Source organism: Arachis duranensis, chromosome 3 (assembly GCF_000817695.3).
Source record: "Arachis duranensis cultivar V14167 chromosome 3, aradu.V14167.gnm2.J7QH, whole genome shotgun sequence".
Lineage (NCBI taxonomy): Eukaryota > Viridiplantae > Streptophyta > Magnoliopsida > Fabales > Fabaceae > Arachis > Arachis duranensis.
In genome coordinates, this window is record NC_029774.3 from 74,819,781 (window position 1) to 74,830,891 (window position 11,111).

The 11,111-nt window shown below is 40.5% G+C and overlaps 1 non-coding gene across 1 annotated transcript; it reads left to right on the top strand.

Moving 5' to 3' along the window:
• The first annotated feature begins 10,748 nt into the window (after positions 1-10,748).
• On the top strand, positions 10,749-10,852 carry LOC127746209 (small nucleolar RNA R71). Its single transcript, XR_008007829.1, has one exon. It is a non-coding gene; the product is annotated as a small nucleolar RNA R71 (small nucleolar RNA).
• The last annotated feature ends 259 nt before the right edge of the window (positions 10,853-11,111 follow it).

Here is an 11,111-nt window from a genome sequence, read left to right on the forward strand (position 1 = left end):
CTGCTTGAGAATCAAGGTTGAGGAGTTTAGGGGCCCAGAAAGCTTTGTGTTCAAGCTCCACATGGAGGTGACAGGACTTGCCATACAGCAACTGGAAAGGTGATTTCCCAATAGGGGTTTTGAATGTTGTCCTGTATGCCCAGAGAGCATCTTCTAATTTTCTGGTTCAATCCTTTCTTGTGGCTCCCACTGTCTTTTCTAGAATCCTCTTCAGCTCTCTATTAGCCAGCTTAGCTTGGCCATTGGTCTAGGGTTGATAGGGTGTAGCCACCTTATGAATTACCCCATATTTGTGAAGTAATTTTTTTATTTGTCTATTGCAAAAATGGCCACCACCATCACTAATAAGACCCTTAGGTACCCCATATCTGGTGAATGTGTGTCTCTTGAGGAATTGAAGAACGATTGATGCATCACAGGTGGTTGTTGCCATGGCCTCCACCCATTTTGAGACATATTCTACTGCCACCTGATAAACCCCGATTTCGTGGTTTATTTTGTGCTCATTTTGGGGAATTTTATCAACTCTACTCACATTTATTCAATGAAATAGCATGGTTTCATAATTCTCCTTTGAATTGTGCTTAAATGTAAAAAAAAACATGTTTTTAGGTCTTAAATTGGTGATTTTAATTCACTTTAATTCCATCCGATGCCGTGATGTGTTTGTTGAGTAATTTCAGGTTTATAAGGCAAATATTGGATGAAAGAAATGAGTAGAAAAGCATACAAGGAGGGAATGCATGAAGAAACAAAGATTGGGAATGCATCAAAGGACGCGCATGCGTACAAGGCGCGCACGCGCAGAAGTGGTTTCGCGTAGGCACGCGCATGCGTACTTAACGTGCCCGCGCAGATGAAAGACTGTCAATTGACGTGCTGGCGCAAAGCTCGTGCACGCGCCAATACTCGCACGTGATTCACTTAAAGGCAAATTGCTGGGGGCAATTTCTGGGCTGCCCAGGCCCAATTCCAGCTTACTTCTGAGTGTATTTCGTGCAGAATTGAAGCTAAAAAAAAGGGGGAAGAACATTAGTTAGTATTAGCACCATGTAGTGTAGTTTCTAGAGAGAGAAGCTCTCTCTTCTCTCTAGAATTATGTTAGGTTAATTTCTTCTAGATTTAGGTTTAATTCCATGTTCTCATCTTATTTTTTTTATGATCTCTTGTTCTACTACTCTATTCTTCTTAGTTCTCTTGTGAATTTTACTTTTATGTCTCTTTTATGTTTATGAATGCTCTTGTTAATTTTGTTTACGTTTAATGAAAATTATGTTTGATGTTCTTTTTATTGTTGATTTGAGTTGTTGATTTACTTTTCTTGCAATTTGTAGTTGGTAGATTTTACTATTCCTTGCAATTTACTATATTTTCCTTTTTTGCTTTTCAAGTGTTTGACAAAATTCTTGGAATGATGCTCGAATAAAATTTTATGCTCTTGGCTTGGGAAGGTAACTTAGGAATTCTTGTGTTGCTAATGTCCAAGTGATTGACGATTGGGGGCTGTTAACTCTAATTCTCATTAATGGAATTAGTGAGGAATTAGGACTTATGGTCTTGGATTGACATAGCTCATCTAACTTTCCTTTATTCGTTAGAGGATAATTCGATGAGGTTGATCCTTGCCAATTCTCATGTTGTGGTTAGCAATGAGGATAGAGATCCTTGATCACCAACCTTTGCCAAGACCCCCTTGTCATTTGATTTCCGTTATTAATTATTTCCATGTCTATCATTCTAAAAAAACCCCAAAAACACACCTTATAGCCAATAACCAAGCACTTCATTTTGATTCCTAGGGAGACGACCCGGAGTCTAAATACTTCGGTTAATTTTCATTGGGGTTCGTACATGTGACAAAACCACATTTTAATTTGATGCGAGAGTTGCTTGTCGGTTGGGAACTATACTACCAACGGAATTATTTTGTGTGAAATTCCTAACCAACACGATTTGGCTGACCTCTTTGAGAAAAGGTCGGGGATTCTAGACTTGAACAGGTCAGTCGACTTGTCCTTTAATCAACCCGGGTCGTATAGCTCGACCCAGGACATGAACAGTGCCCCTGTTTAAGCGCGGTCTTTCCTTTTGAGATCGAGTCCTTTTTTAGACTTCGATCCTTTTGGAGAAGCCGATCTCGAGCACTTTTTATTGATCTCGTCTTAGAGCTTCCCTTTAGTGGCTTGAATGAGGAGCGTTTTTTCTCACTCCTTTTAATTGCAACGCGCATTTTGCGTTTCCTTGGGAACGTGCGAGAGTAAAATTCATTAACTCCTTTGCCATTTCCTTTGTTTCCCTCTTTTCTGTCTCATTTTTTAATTTTCAAAGCTTCTTTCAGTTTTCTCTTTCCTTGCTCACTATAACTTCCTCTCTTCTCTTTACCATTTTTGTTTTGGCATCTTCGCATTTCCCTTTTCTTTTACTCAAAAGGTGATTTGCTGGTGTCGTTTTGGTTTGTTTGCTTCAATCTCTGATTAGTTATCGTCTTCTTATTCTCTGTAGGTTGGTTTTCTTCTTCTCTCTCTTTTTACCTTCCATGCCGTTATTTTTGTGTTTGCATTGTTCTAATTTTGAAAAGTTTTGATCTTGCTTGAATTCATGTTGAAAAGTTTGGATCTTTCTCTGTGTTTGTTACGTCTGATTATCGCTGTAATGTGCACTCTAAGGGTTTCTTTGACTTGAATGAATCTTCATTTTGTCAGAAAAAATTTGATCTTTTTCTGTTTGTAACTTGACGTAGTGAACTGTTTCTTTCAAAAAGGTTGGATCTTTGATGATTTCTTGCATGGTCTATTTGATGTTGATGGTTTGCTGTTTTGTATTGCATGGATGATTTCCTTTAGATGTGACAAAATTCCTTTGCTGATAAACTGAAAAAAGATCGTGACTTTTGATGACTTTTTTGTGAATTATGACTTTCTTTGTGGAGTGTCGCTGTCAAAGGAGGGTTGTTTTCTTGTTTGAGATGTCGGGGCATAGACTGTAGATTTCCCTCTTTTCCTGGGCTCTTACTTTGTTATTACCTACAAAGGGTGCCCCTGGACCTTGCTGTGGGTCTTGGGGTTTTCCCTTTTTACTACTGTTGGTGCATGAAATTGCAATCACACTTTTGCAACTCCACACAACTAACCAGCAAGTGCACTAGGTCGTCCAAGTAATACCTTACATGAGTAAGGGTCGATCCCACGGAGATTGCCGGCTTGAAGTAAGCTGTGGTTATCTTGTAACTCTTAGTCAGGAGATTAATAATAAAAAGGATTTTGTTTGTGAAAAGTAAAAGAGCATGAATAGAATGGTACTTGTTATTCAATAATAGAGAGCAGGTTGGGGTTTCGAAGGTGCTCTACCTTCTGAATTTCTGCTTTCCTACTGTCTTCTTCTTCCAAAAATGCATGTCCCTTCCATGGCAGGCTGTATGTTGGTGGATCACCATTGTCAATGGCTACCATCCATTCTCTCAGTGAAAACATGTTCTCTACGGTTTTTCGCACAGCTAATCATCTGTCGGTTCTCACTTGTGTCGAAATAGGATACATTTATCCTTTTGCACACTGTCACTGCGCCCAACATTCGTGAGTTTGAAGCTCGTCACAGTCATCCCATCCCAGATCCTACTCAGAATACCACAGATAAGGTTTAGACTTTCCAGATCTCAGGAATGCTGCCAATGGATTCTAGTCTCTACCACGAAGGTTCAGATCTCACGAGTTTGAGTCCTCTGTTGTCAGGAGATACAGGTCAAACACGTGGATTAGAAACCCAAGAGATACACACTCAAGCCGTCGCCCAATGACTACATTGAGCTCATATAGAACGAAAGTGGTTGTCAGGCACGCCTTCATAAGTTGGAGAATAATGGTGAGTGTCACGGATCATCATATTCTCCATGTTGAAATACGAGTGAGTATCTTAGGACAGAAACAAACGTGATTGAATAGAAAACAGTAGTAATTGCATTAATCCATGGAAACACAGCAATGCTCCTCACCCCCACCTATGGGGTTTAGAGGTTCATACTAAACTAGTAACCTAGGTTTACAGAGAATGAGTAACTTGATGCAGAGAGTGCAGAAATCCACTTCTGGGGACCATTTGATGAGTGTTTGGGCTGAGCTTCCTAGCTTTCACGTGCATGTGCTGTTTCTGGAGTTAAACGCCAGCTTTGGTGCCAGTTTTGGCGTTTTACGCCAGAAAAGGGTCTCTGGTGGCCGTTTAAACGCCAGTTTGGCCCATCAAATCTCGGGCAAAGTATAGACTATCATGTATTGCTGGAAAGCCCAAGATGTCTACTTTCCAACTCAATTGAGAGCGCGGCTTTCTGTTTCTCCAGAAAATCCACTTCGAGTGCAAGAGGGTCAGAATCAAACAGCATCTGCAGCCTTTTTCAGCCTCTGAATCAGATTTTTGCTAAGGTCCCTCAATTTCAGCCAAAAAATGCCTAAAATTACAGAAAAACACACCAACTCATAGTTAAATCCAGAAATGTGATTTTTGCATAAAAATTAATAAAAATGCAACAAAAGGTGAATAAAACATGCTAAAAACTATATGAAAACACTACCAAAAAGCGTATAAAATATCTGCTCATCAGCTGTGCTTGACTTCTGACATTCGCATGCTATTGTCCGAGCTATCTTTCATTCTTGTCCGAGCTGTTTGATTAGTAACCCTTTTTTCCTCTTTCTCACTGTAAGACTAGTTGACCCATGTCTTCTCACAAAAATATTGTCGAGATGTCCACTAAGATCACGGAGGGTATGTCGGACTGGCTGGATTCCCTTGTTTTAATGTGTGTCAGTGTGGTTGACTCCGAGTACTGTGTGCAACTTAGAAGGCATCATAGGATTTGTTTGAGTAGAGATCAAGAGAAAAATTACGAGTTGGTAGCGCCTGACCCTGATGAGAGAGTTTGTTTTCCTTCTCTAACACAACAGGGGGAACATCCCTTCCTTTATGCATATGATTACTTTTTTAGCCAACTGAACGTCACCATTCCTTTTACCTCCTTTGAGACCGACTTGTTGTAGTCCTCTAATGTAGCTCCATCCCAACTCCATCCGAACTCGTGGGGTTTCATAAAGATCTTTCAATTGTTGTGTCAGGAACTAGATGTCCGGCCTTTTCAAACTCTCTTTCTTTATTTTTTTTTGTTTTGACAAAGCCTGGGGCAGCTAAGAAGGAGGCTTCCTGGATTTCTTTCTGAGCTGCCCAAGCAAAAGAAAGTTTTTTCTATGTACGACGAGTCTTTTAGAGATTTCAAAAACTATTATTTCAAGGTTCGAGCTATTGAAGGAGCTTGGCCTTTTTTCTTGGAACAAAATAATGAACTTGCCTTCCTCTTATGCTCGCAAAAGAACGTGGTAGTGTCTAGGTATTCATGGGAAATGTTAGATGAGGTCGATGGTTCATGAAATTGTGATCTCTAATAGTGGCATTCAACTTCGTATGCATGTTTATAACTCAGCACTTTCTTCACAACCTCGCACAATTAACCAGCAAGTGCACTGGGTCGTCCAAGTAATAAACTTACGGGAGTAAGGGTCGATCCCACAGAGATTGTTGGTATGAAGCAAGCTATGGTCATCTTGAAATTCTCAGTTAGGCGGATAATATATGGTTATGGAGTTTTCGAATAATAATAATAAATAAACAGAAAATAAAAATAGAAATACTTATGTAAATCATTGATGGGAATTTTAGATAGGCGTATGAAGATGCTGTGCTTCTTCTGAATCTCTGCTTTCCTACTACCTTCATCCAATCCTTCTTACTCCTTTCCATGGCAAGCTGTATATAGGGCATCACCGTTGTCAATGGCTACATCCCATCCTCTCAGTGAAAAAGGTCAAAATGCTCTGTCACAGCACGGCTAATCATCTGTCGGTTCTCGATCATGCCGGAATAGAATCTATTGATTCTTTTGCGTTTGTCATCACGCCCAAGAATCGCGAGTTTGAAGCTCGTCACAGTCATCTCACTTTATCCTTTGAAGTTTAGAATGATTGGCATCTCTAGGAACTTAGAATTTCAGATAGTGTTATTGATTTTCCTAGTCAAGTTTGTTGATTATTGAACAAAGCTACTTTTATGAGTCTTGGCCGTGGCCCTAAGCACTTTGTTTTCCAGTATTACCACCGGATACATAAATGCCACAAACACATGACTGGGTGAACCTTTTTAGATTGTGACTCAGCTTTGCTAAAGTCCCCAGTTAGAGGTGTCCAGAGCTCTTAAGCACAATCTTTTTGCCTTGGATCATGACTTTAACCACTCAGTCTCAAGCTTTTCACTTGGACCTGCATGCCACAAGCACATGGTTAGGGACAGCTTGATTTAGCCGCTTAGGCCTGGATTTTATTTCCTTGGGCCCTCATATCCATTGATGCTCAAAGCCTTGGATCCTTTTTACCCTTGCCTTTTAGTTTTAAGGGCTATTGGCTTTTTCTGCTTGCTTTTTCTTTTTCTTTCTATTATTTTTTCGCCACTTTTTTTTCGCAAGATTTTCCTATTCACTGCTTTTTCTTGCTTCAAGAATCAATTCATGATTTTTCTGATTATCAAGAGCATTTCTCTTTGTTCATCATTCTTTCAAGAGCCAACAACTTTAACATTCATAAACAACAAGATAAAAAATATGCACTGTTCAAGCATTCATTCAGAAAACAAAAAGTATTGTCACCACATCAATATAATTAAACTAAATTCAAGGATAAATTCGAAACTCATGTACTTCTTGTTCTTTTGTATAAAAAACATGTTTCATTTAAGAAAGGTGAAGGATTCATGGAATTATTCATAGCTTTAAGACATAGTTACTACATACTAATGATAATGTAATAAAGACACAAACATAGATAACATAAAGCTTAAAAATCGAAAAACAGAGAAATAAGAACAAGGAATGAGTCCACCTTAGTGATGGTGGCACTTTCTTCTTGAAGAACCAATGATGTCCTTGAACTCTTCTATGTCTCTTCCTTGCCTTTGTTGCTCCTCCCTCATTGCTCTTTGATCTTCTCTAATTTCATGGAAAATGATGGAGTGTTCTTGATGTTCCACCCTTAATTGATCCATATTGTAACTCAAGTCTTCTAGAGAAGTGTTGAGTTATTCCCAATAGTTGTTGGGAGGAAAGTGCATCCCTTGAGGCATCTCCGGGATTCCTTGGTGATGAGCTTCCTCATGCGTCTCTTGGGATCCATGTGTGGGCTCTCTTGTTTGCTCCATCCTCTTCTTAGTGATGGTCTTGTCCTCTTCACTGAGGACGTCTCCTTCTATGATAACTCCAGCTAAGTAACATAGATGGCAAATAAGATGAGGAAAAGCTAGCCTTGCCAAGGTAGAGGGCTTTTCGGTTATTTTGTAGAGTTCAAGGGAGATGACTTCATGAACTTCTACTTCCTCTCCAATCATGATGCTATGGATCAAGATGGCCCGATCCACAGTAACTTTGGATCGGTTGCTAGTGGGGATGATGGAGCGTTGGATGAACTCCAACCATCCTATAGCCATAGGCTTGAGGTCTAGTCTTCTTAATTGAACCGGCTTGCCTTTGGAGTCTCTTTTCCATTGAGCTCCTTCAACACATATGTCCATAAGGACTTGGTCCAACCTTTGATCAAAGTTGACCCTTCTTGTGTAGGGGCGTGCATCTTCTTGCATCATGGGCAAGTTAAACGCCAACCTTATATTTTCCTGACTGAAATCTAAGTAATTTCCCCGAACCATTGTAAGATAATTCTTTGGATTCGGGTTCACACTTTGATTATGGTTCCTAGTGATTCATGCATTAGCATAGAACTCTTGAACCATTAAGATTCCGACTTGTTGAATGGGGTTCGTCAGAACTTCCCAACTGCTTATTTGGATCTCATGTCGGATCTCCAGATACTCATTTTTCTTGAGTTTGAAAGGGACCTCAGGGATCACCTTCTTCTTGGTCACAACATCATAGAAGTGGTCTCGATGGGCTTTAGAGATGAATCTCTCCATCTCCCATGACTCGGAGGTGGAAGCTTTTGTCTTCCCTTTTCATTTTCTAGAGGTTTCTCCGGCCTTAGGTGCCATAGATGGTTATGGAAAAACAAAAAAACTTATGCTTTTACCACACCAAACTTAGAATATTGCTCACCCTTGAGCAAGAAAAGAAAGAATAGATGAAGAAGAAGAAAATATGGAGGAGAGGGAGAGAGGGTTGTGTTTTGGCCAAGGAGGAGAAGAGAGGGTTGTGTTGTGTGAAAATGAAGAAGAATTGAGGGGTTTATATAGTGGAGGGAGAGGGAGTAGGTTCGGCTATTTAGGGTGGGTTTGGGTGGGAAAGAGATTTTGAATTTTGAAGGTAGGTGGGGTTTATGGGGAATAGTGGAAGGATGTGAGTGGTGAAGAGGTGATGGGGAAGAGAGATTGAGGTGATTGGTGAAGGGTTTTGGGGAAGAGTGTTGTTGGATTGTGTGAAGAGGAGAGAAGGTGAGTTGAGGTAGGTGGGGATCCTGTGGGGTCCACAGATCCTGAGATGATCTTGTGGGGTCCACAAATCCTGAGGTATCAAGGATTTACATCCCTGCACCAATGAGGCATGTAAAACGCCTTTTTCATGCAATCCTGGCGTTCAACGCCAGATTGATGCCTGTTTTTGGCATTGAACGCCAGCTTCATGCTTGTTTTTGGCGTTCAGCGCCCATTTACAGCATGTTTCTGGCGTTGAACGCCAGTTCCATGCTTGTTTATGGCGTTCAGCGCCAGCTCTCCTCAGGGTGTTTTCCTGGCGTTTAAACGCCAGGATGTTGCTTGTTTCTGGCATTCAACGCCAAATCCATTCTCTATTCTGGCATTGAACGCCAGCCAGATGCTCCTTATTGGTGTTTAAACGCCAGTAAGCCCTTCCTCCAAGGTGTGCTTTTTCTTCTGCTGGTTTTGATCCTGTTTTTAATTTTAATATTTATTTTGTGACTCCAAATGATCATGAACCTAATAAAACATAAAAGAACAATAAAAGAAAAATAAAATAAGATAAATAAAAATTGGTTTGCCTCCCAATAAGCGCTCCTTTAATGTCACTAGCTTGACAGTGGGCTCTCATGGAGCCTCAAAGGTGATCAGGTCAATCTTGTGGACTCCCAACACCAAACTTAGAGTTTGAATGTGGGGATTCAACACCAAACTTAGAGTTTGATTGTGGGGGCTCTGTTTGACTCTGTACTGAGAGAAGCTTTTCATGTTTCCTCGCCATTGTTAAAGAAGAACACCATTGGGTCTTAAACACAAGGTAGTCCCCATTCAATTGAAGGACTAATTCTCCTCTGTTAACATCTATCACAGCTCCTGCTGTGGCTAGGAAAGGTCTTCCAAGGATGATGCATTCATCCTCTTCCTTCCTAGTGTCTAAGATTATGAAATCAGCAGGGATGTAAAGGCCTTCAACCTTTACCAACCCGTCCTCTACCAATCCATAAGCTTGTCTTACTGACTTGTCAGCCATTTGTAATGAGAATATCACAGGCTGTACCTCAATGATCCCTAGCTTCTCCATTATAGAGAGTGGCATAAGATTTATGCCTGACCCTAAGTCACATAGAGCCTTTTCAAAGGTCATGGTGCCTATGGTGCAGGGTATTAAGAATTTACCAGGATCTTGTTTCTTTTGAGGTAAAGTTTGATGAACCCATGTATCTAGTTCACCGATGAGCAAGGGAGGTTCACCTTCCCAAGTCTCATTACCAAACAACTTGGCATTTAGTTTCATGATAGCTCCTAAATATTGAGTAACTTGCTCTCCAGTTACATCTTCAACCTCTTCAGAGGAAGAATAGTTTTCAGAGCTCATGAATGGCAGAAGGAGGTTTAATGGGATCTCTATGGTCTCTATATGACCTTCAGATTCCTTTAAGTCCTCAATAAGGAACTCCTTCTTGCTTGAGAGACGTCCCCTGAGGTCTTCCTCGTTGGGATTCACGTCCTCTCCTTCCTCTCTAGGTTCGGCCATGTTGATTATGTCAATGGCCTTGCACTCTCTTTTTGGATTCTCTTCAGTATTGCTTAGGAGAGTACTAGGAGGAGTTTCAGTGACTTTCTTACTCACCTGGCCCACTTGTGCCTCCAAATTTCTGATGGAAGACCTTGTTTCACTCATGAAGCTTAAAGTGGCCTTAGACAGATCAAAGACTATATTTGCTAAGTTAGAGGTGCTCTACTCATAATTCTCTATCTGTTGATGAGAAGATGATGGAAAAGGCTTGCTATTGCTAAACATGTTTCTTCCACCATTATTAAAGCCTTATTGAGGCTTTTGTTGATCCTTCCATGAGAAATTTGGATGATTTCTCCATGAGCGGTTATAGGTGTTGCCAAAGGCTTCCCCCATGTAATTTACCTCTGCCATTGCAGGGTTTTCAGGATCATAAGCTTCTTCTTCAGAAGATGCCTCTTTAGTGCTGTTGGATGTATTTTGCCATCCATTCAGACTTTAAGAAATCATGTTGACTTTCTGAGTCAACATTTTGTTCTGAGCCAATATGGCATTCAGAGCATTAATTTCAAGAACTCCCTTCCTTTGAGGCATCCCATTATTCATGGAATTCCTCTCATAAGTGTACATGAATTGGTTATTTGCAACCATTTCAATAAGTTCCTGAGCTTCTACAGGCGTTTTCTTTAGGTGAATGGATCCACCTGCAGAATGGTCCAGTGACATCTTAGAGAACTCAAATAGACCATAATAGAATATATCTAACATGGTCTACTCTGAAAACATGTCAGAAGGACACTTTTTGGTCATCTGCTTGTATCTTTCCCAAGCTTCATAGAGGGATTCACCATCTTTTTGCTTGAAGGTTTGAACATCCACCCTGAGCTTGCTCAGTTTTTGAGGAGGAAAGAATTTAACCAAAAAGGTTGTGACCAGCTTATCCCAAGAGTCCAGGCTATCCTTAGGTTGTGAGTCCAACCATGTTCTAGCTCTGTCTCTTACAGCAAAAGGAAAAAGTATGAGCCTATAGACTTCAGGATCTACTCCATTAGTCTTAACAATCTCACATATCTACAAGAACTCAGTTAAAAACTGGTAGGGATCTTCTGATGGAAGTCCATGAAACTTGCAGTTCTGTTGCATTAGA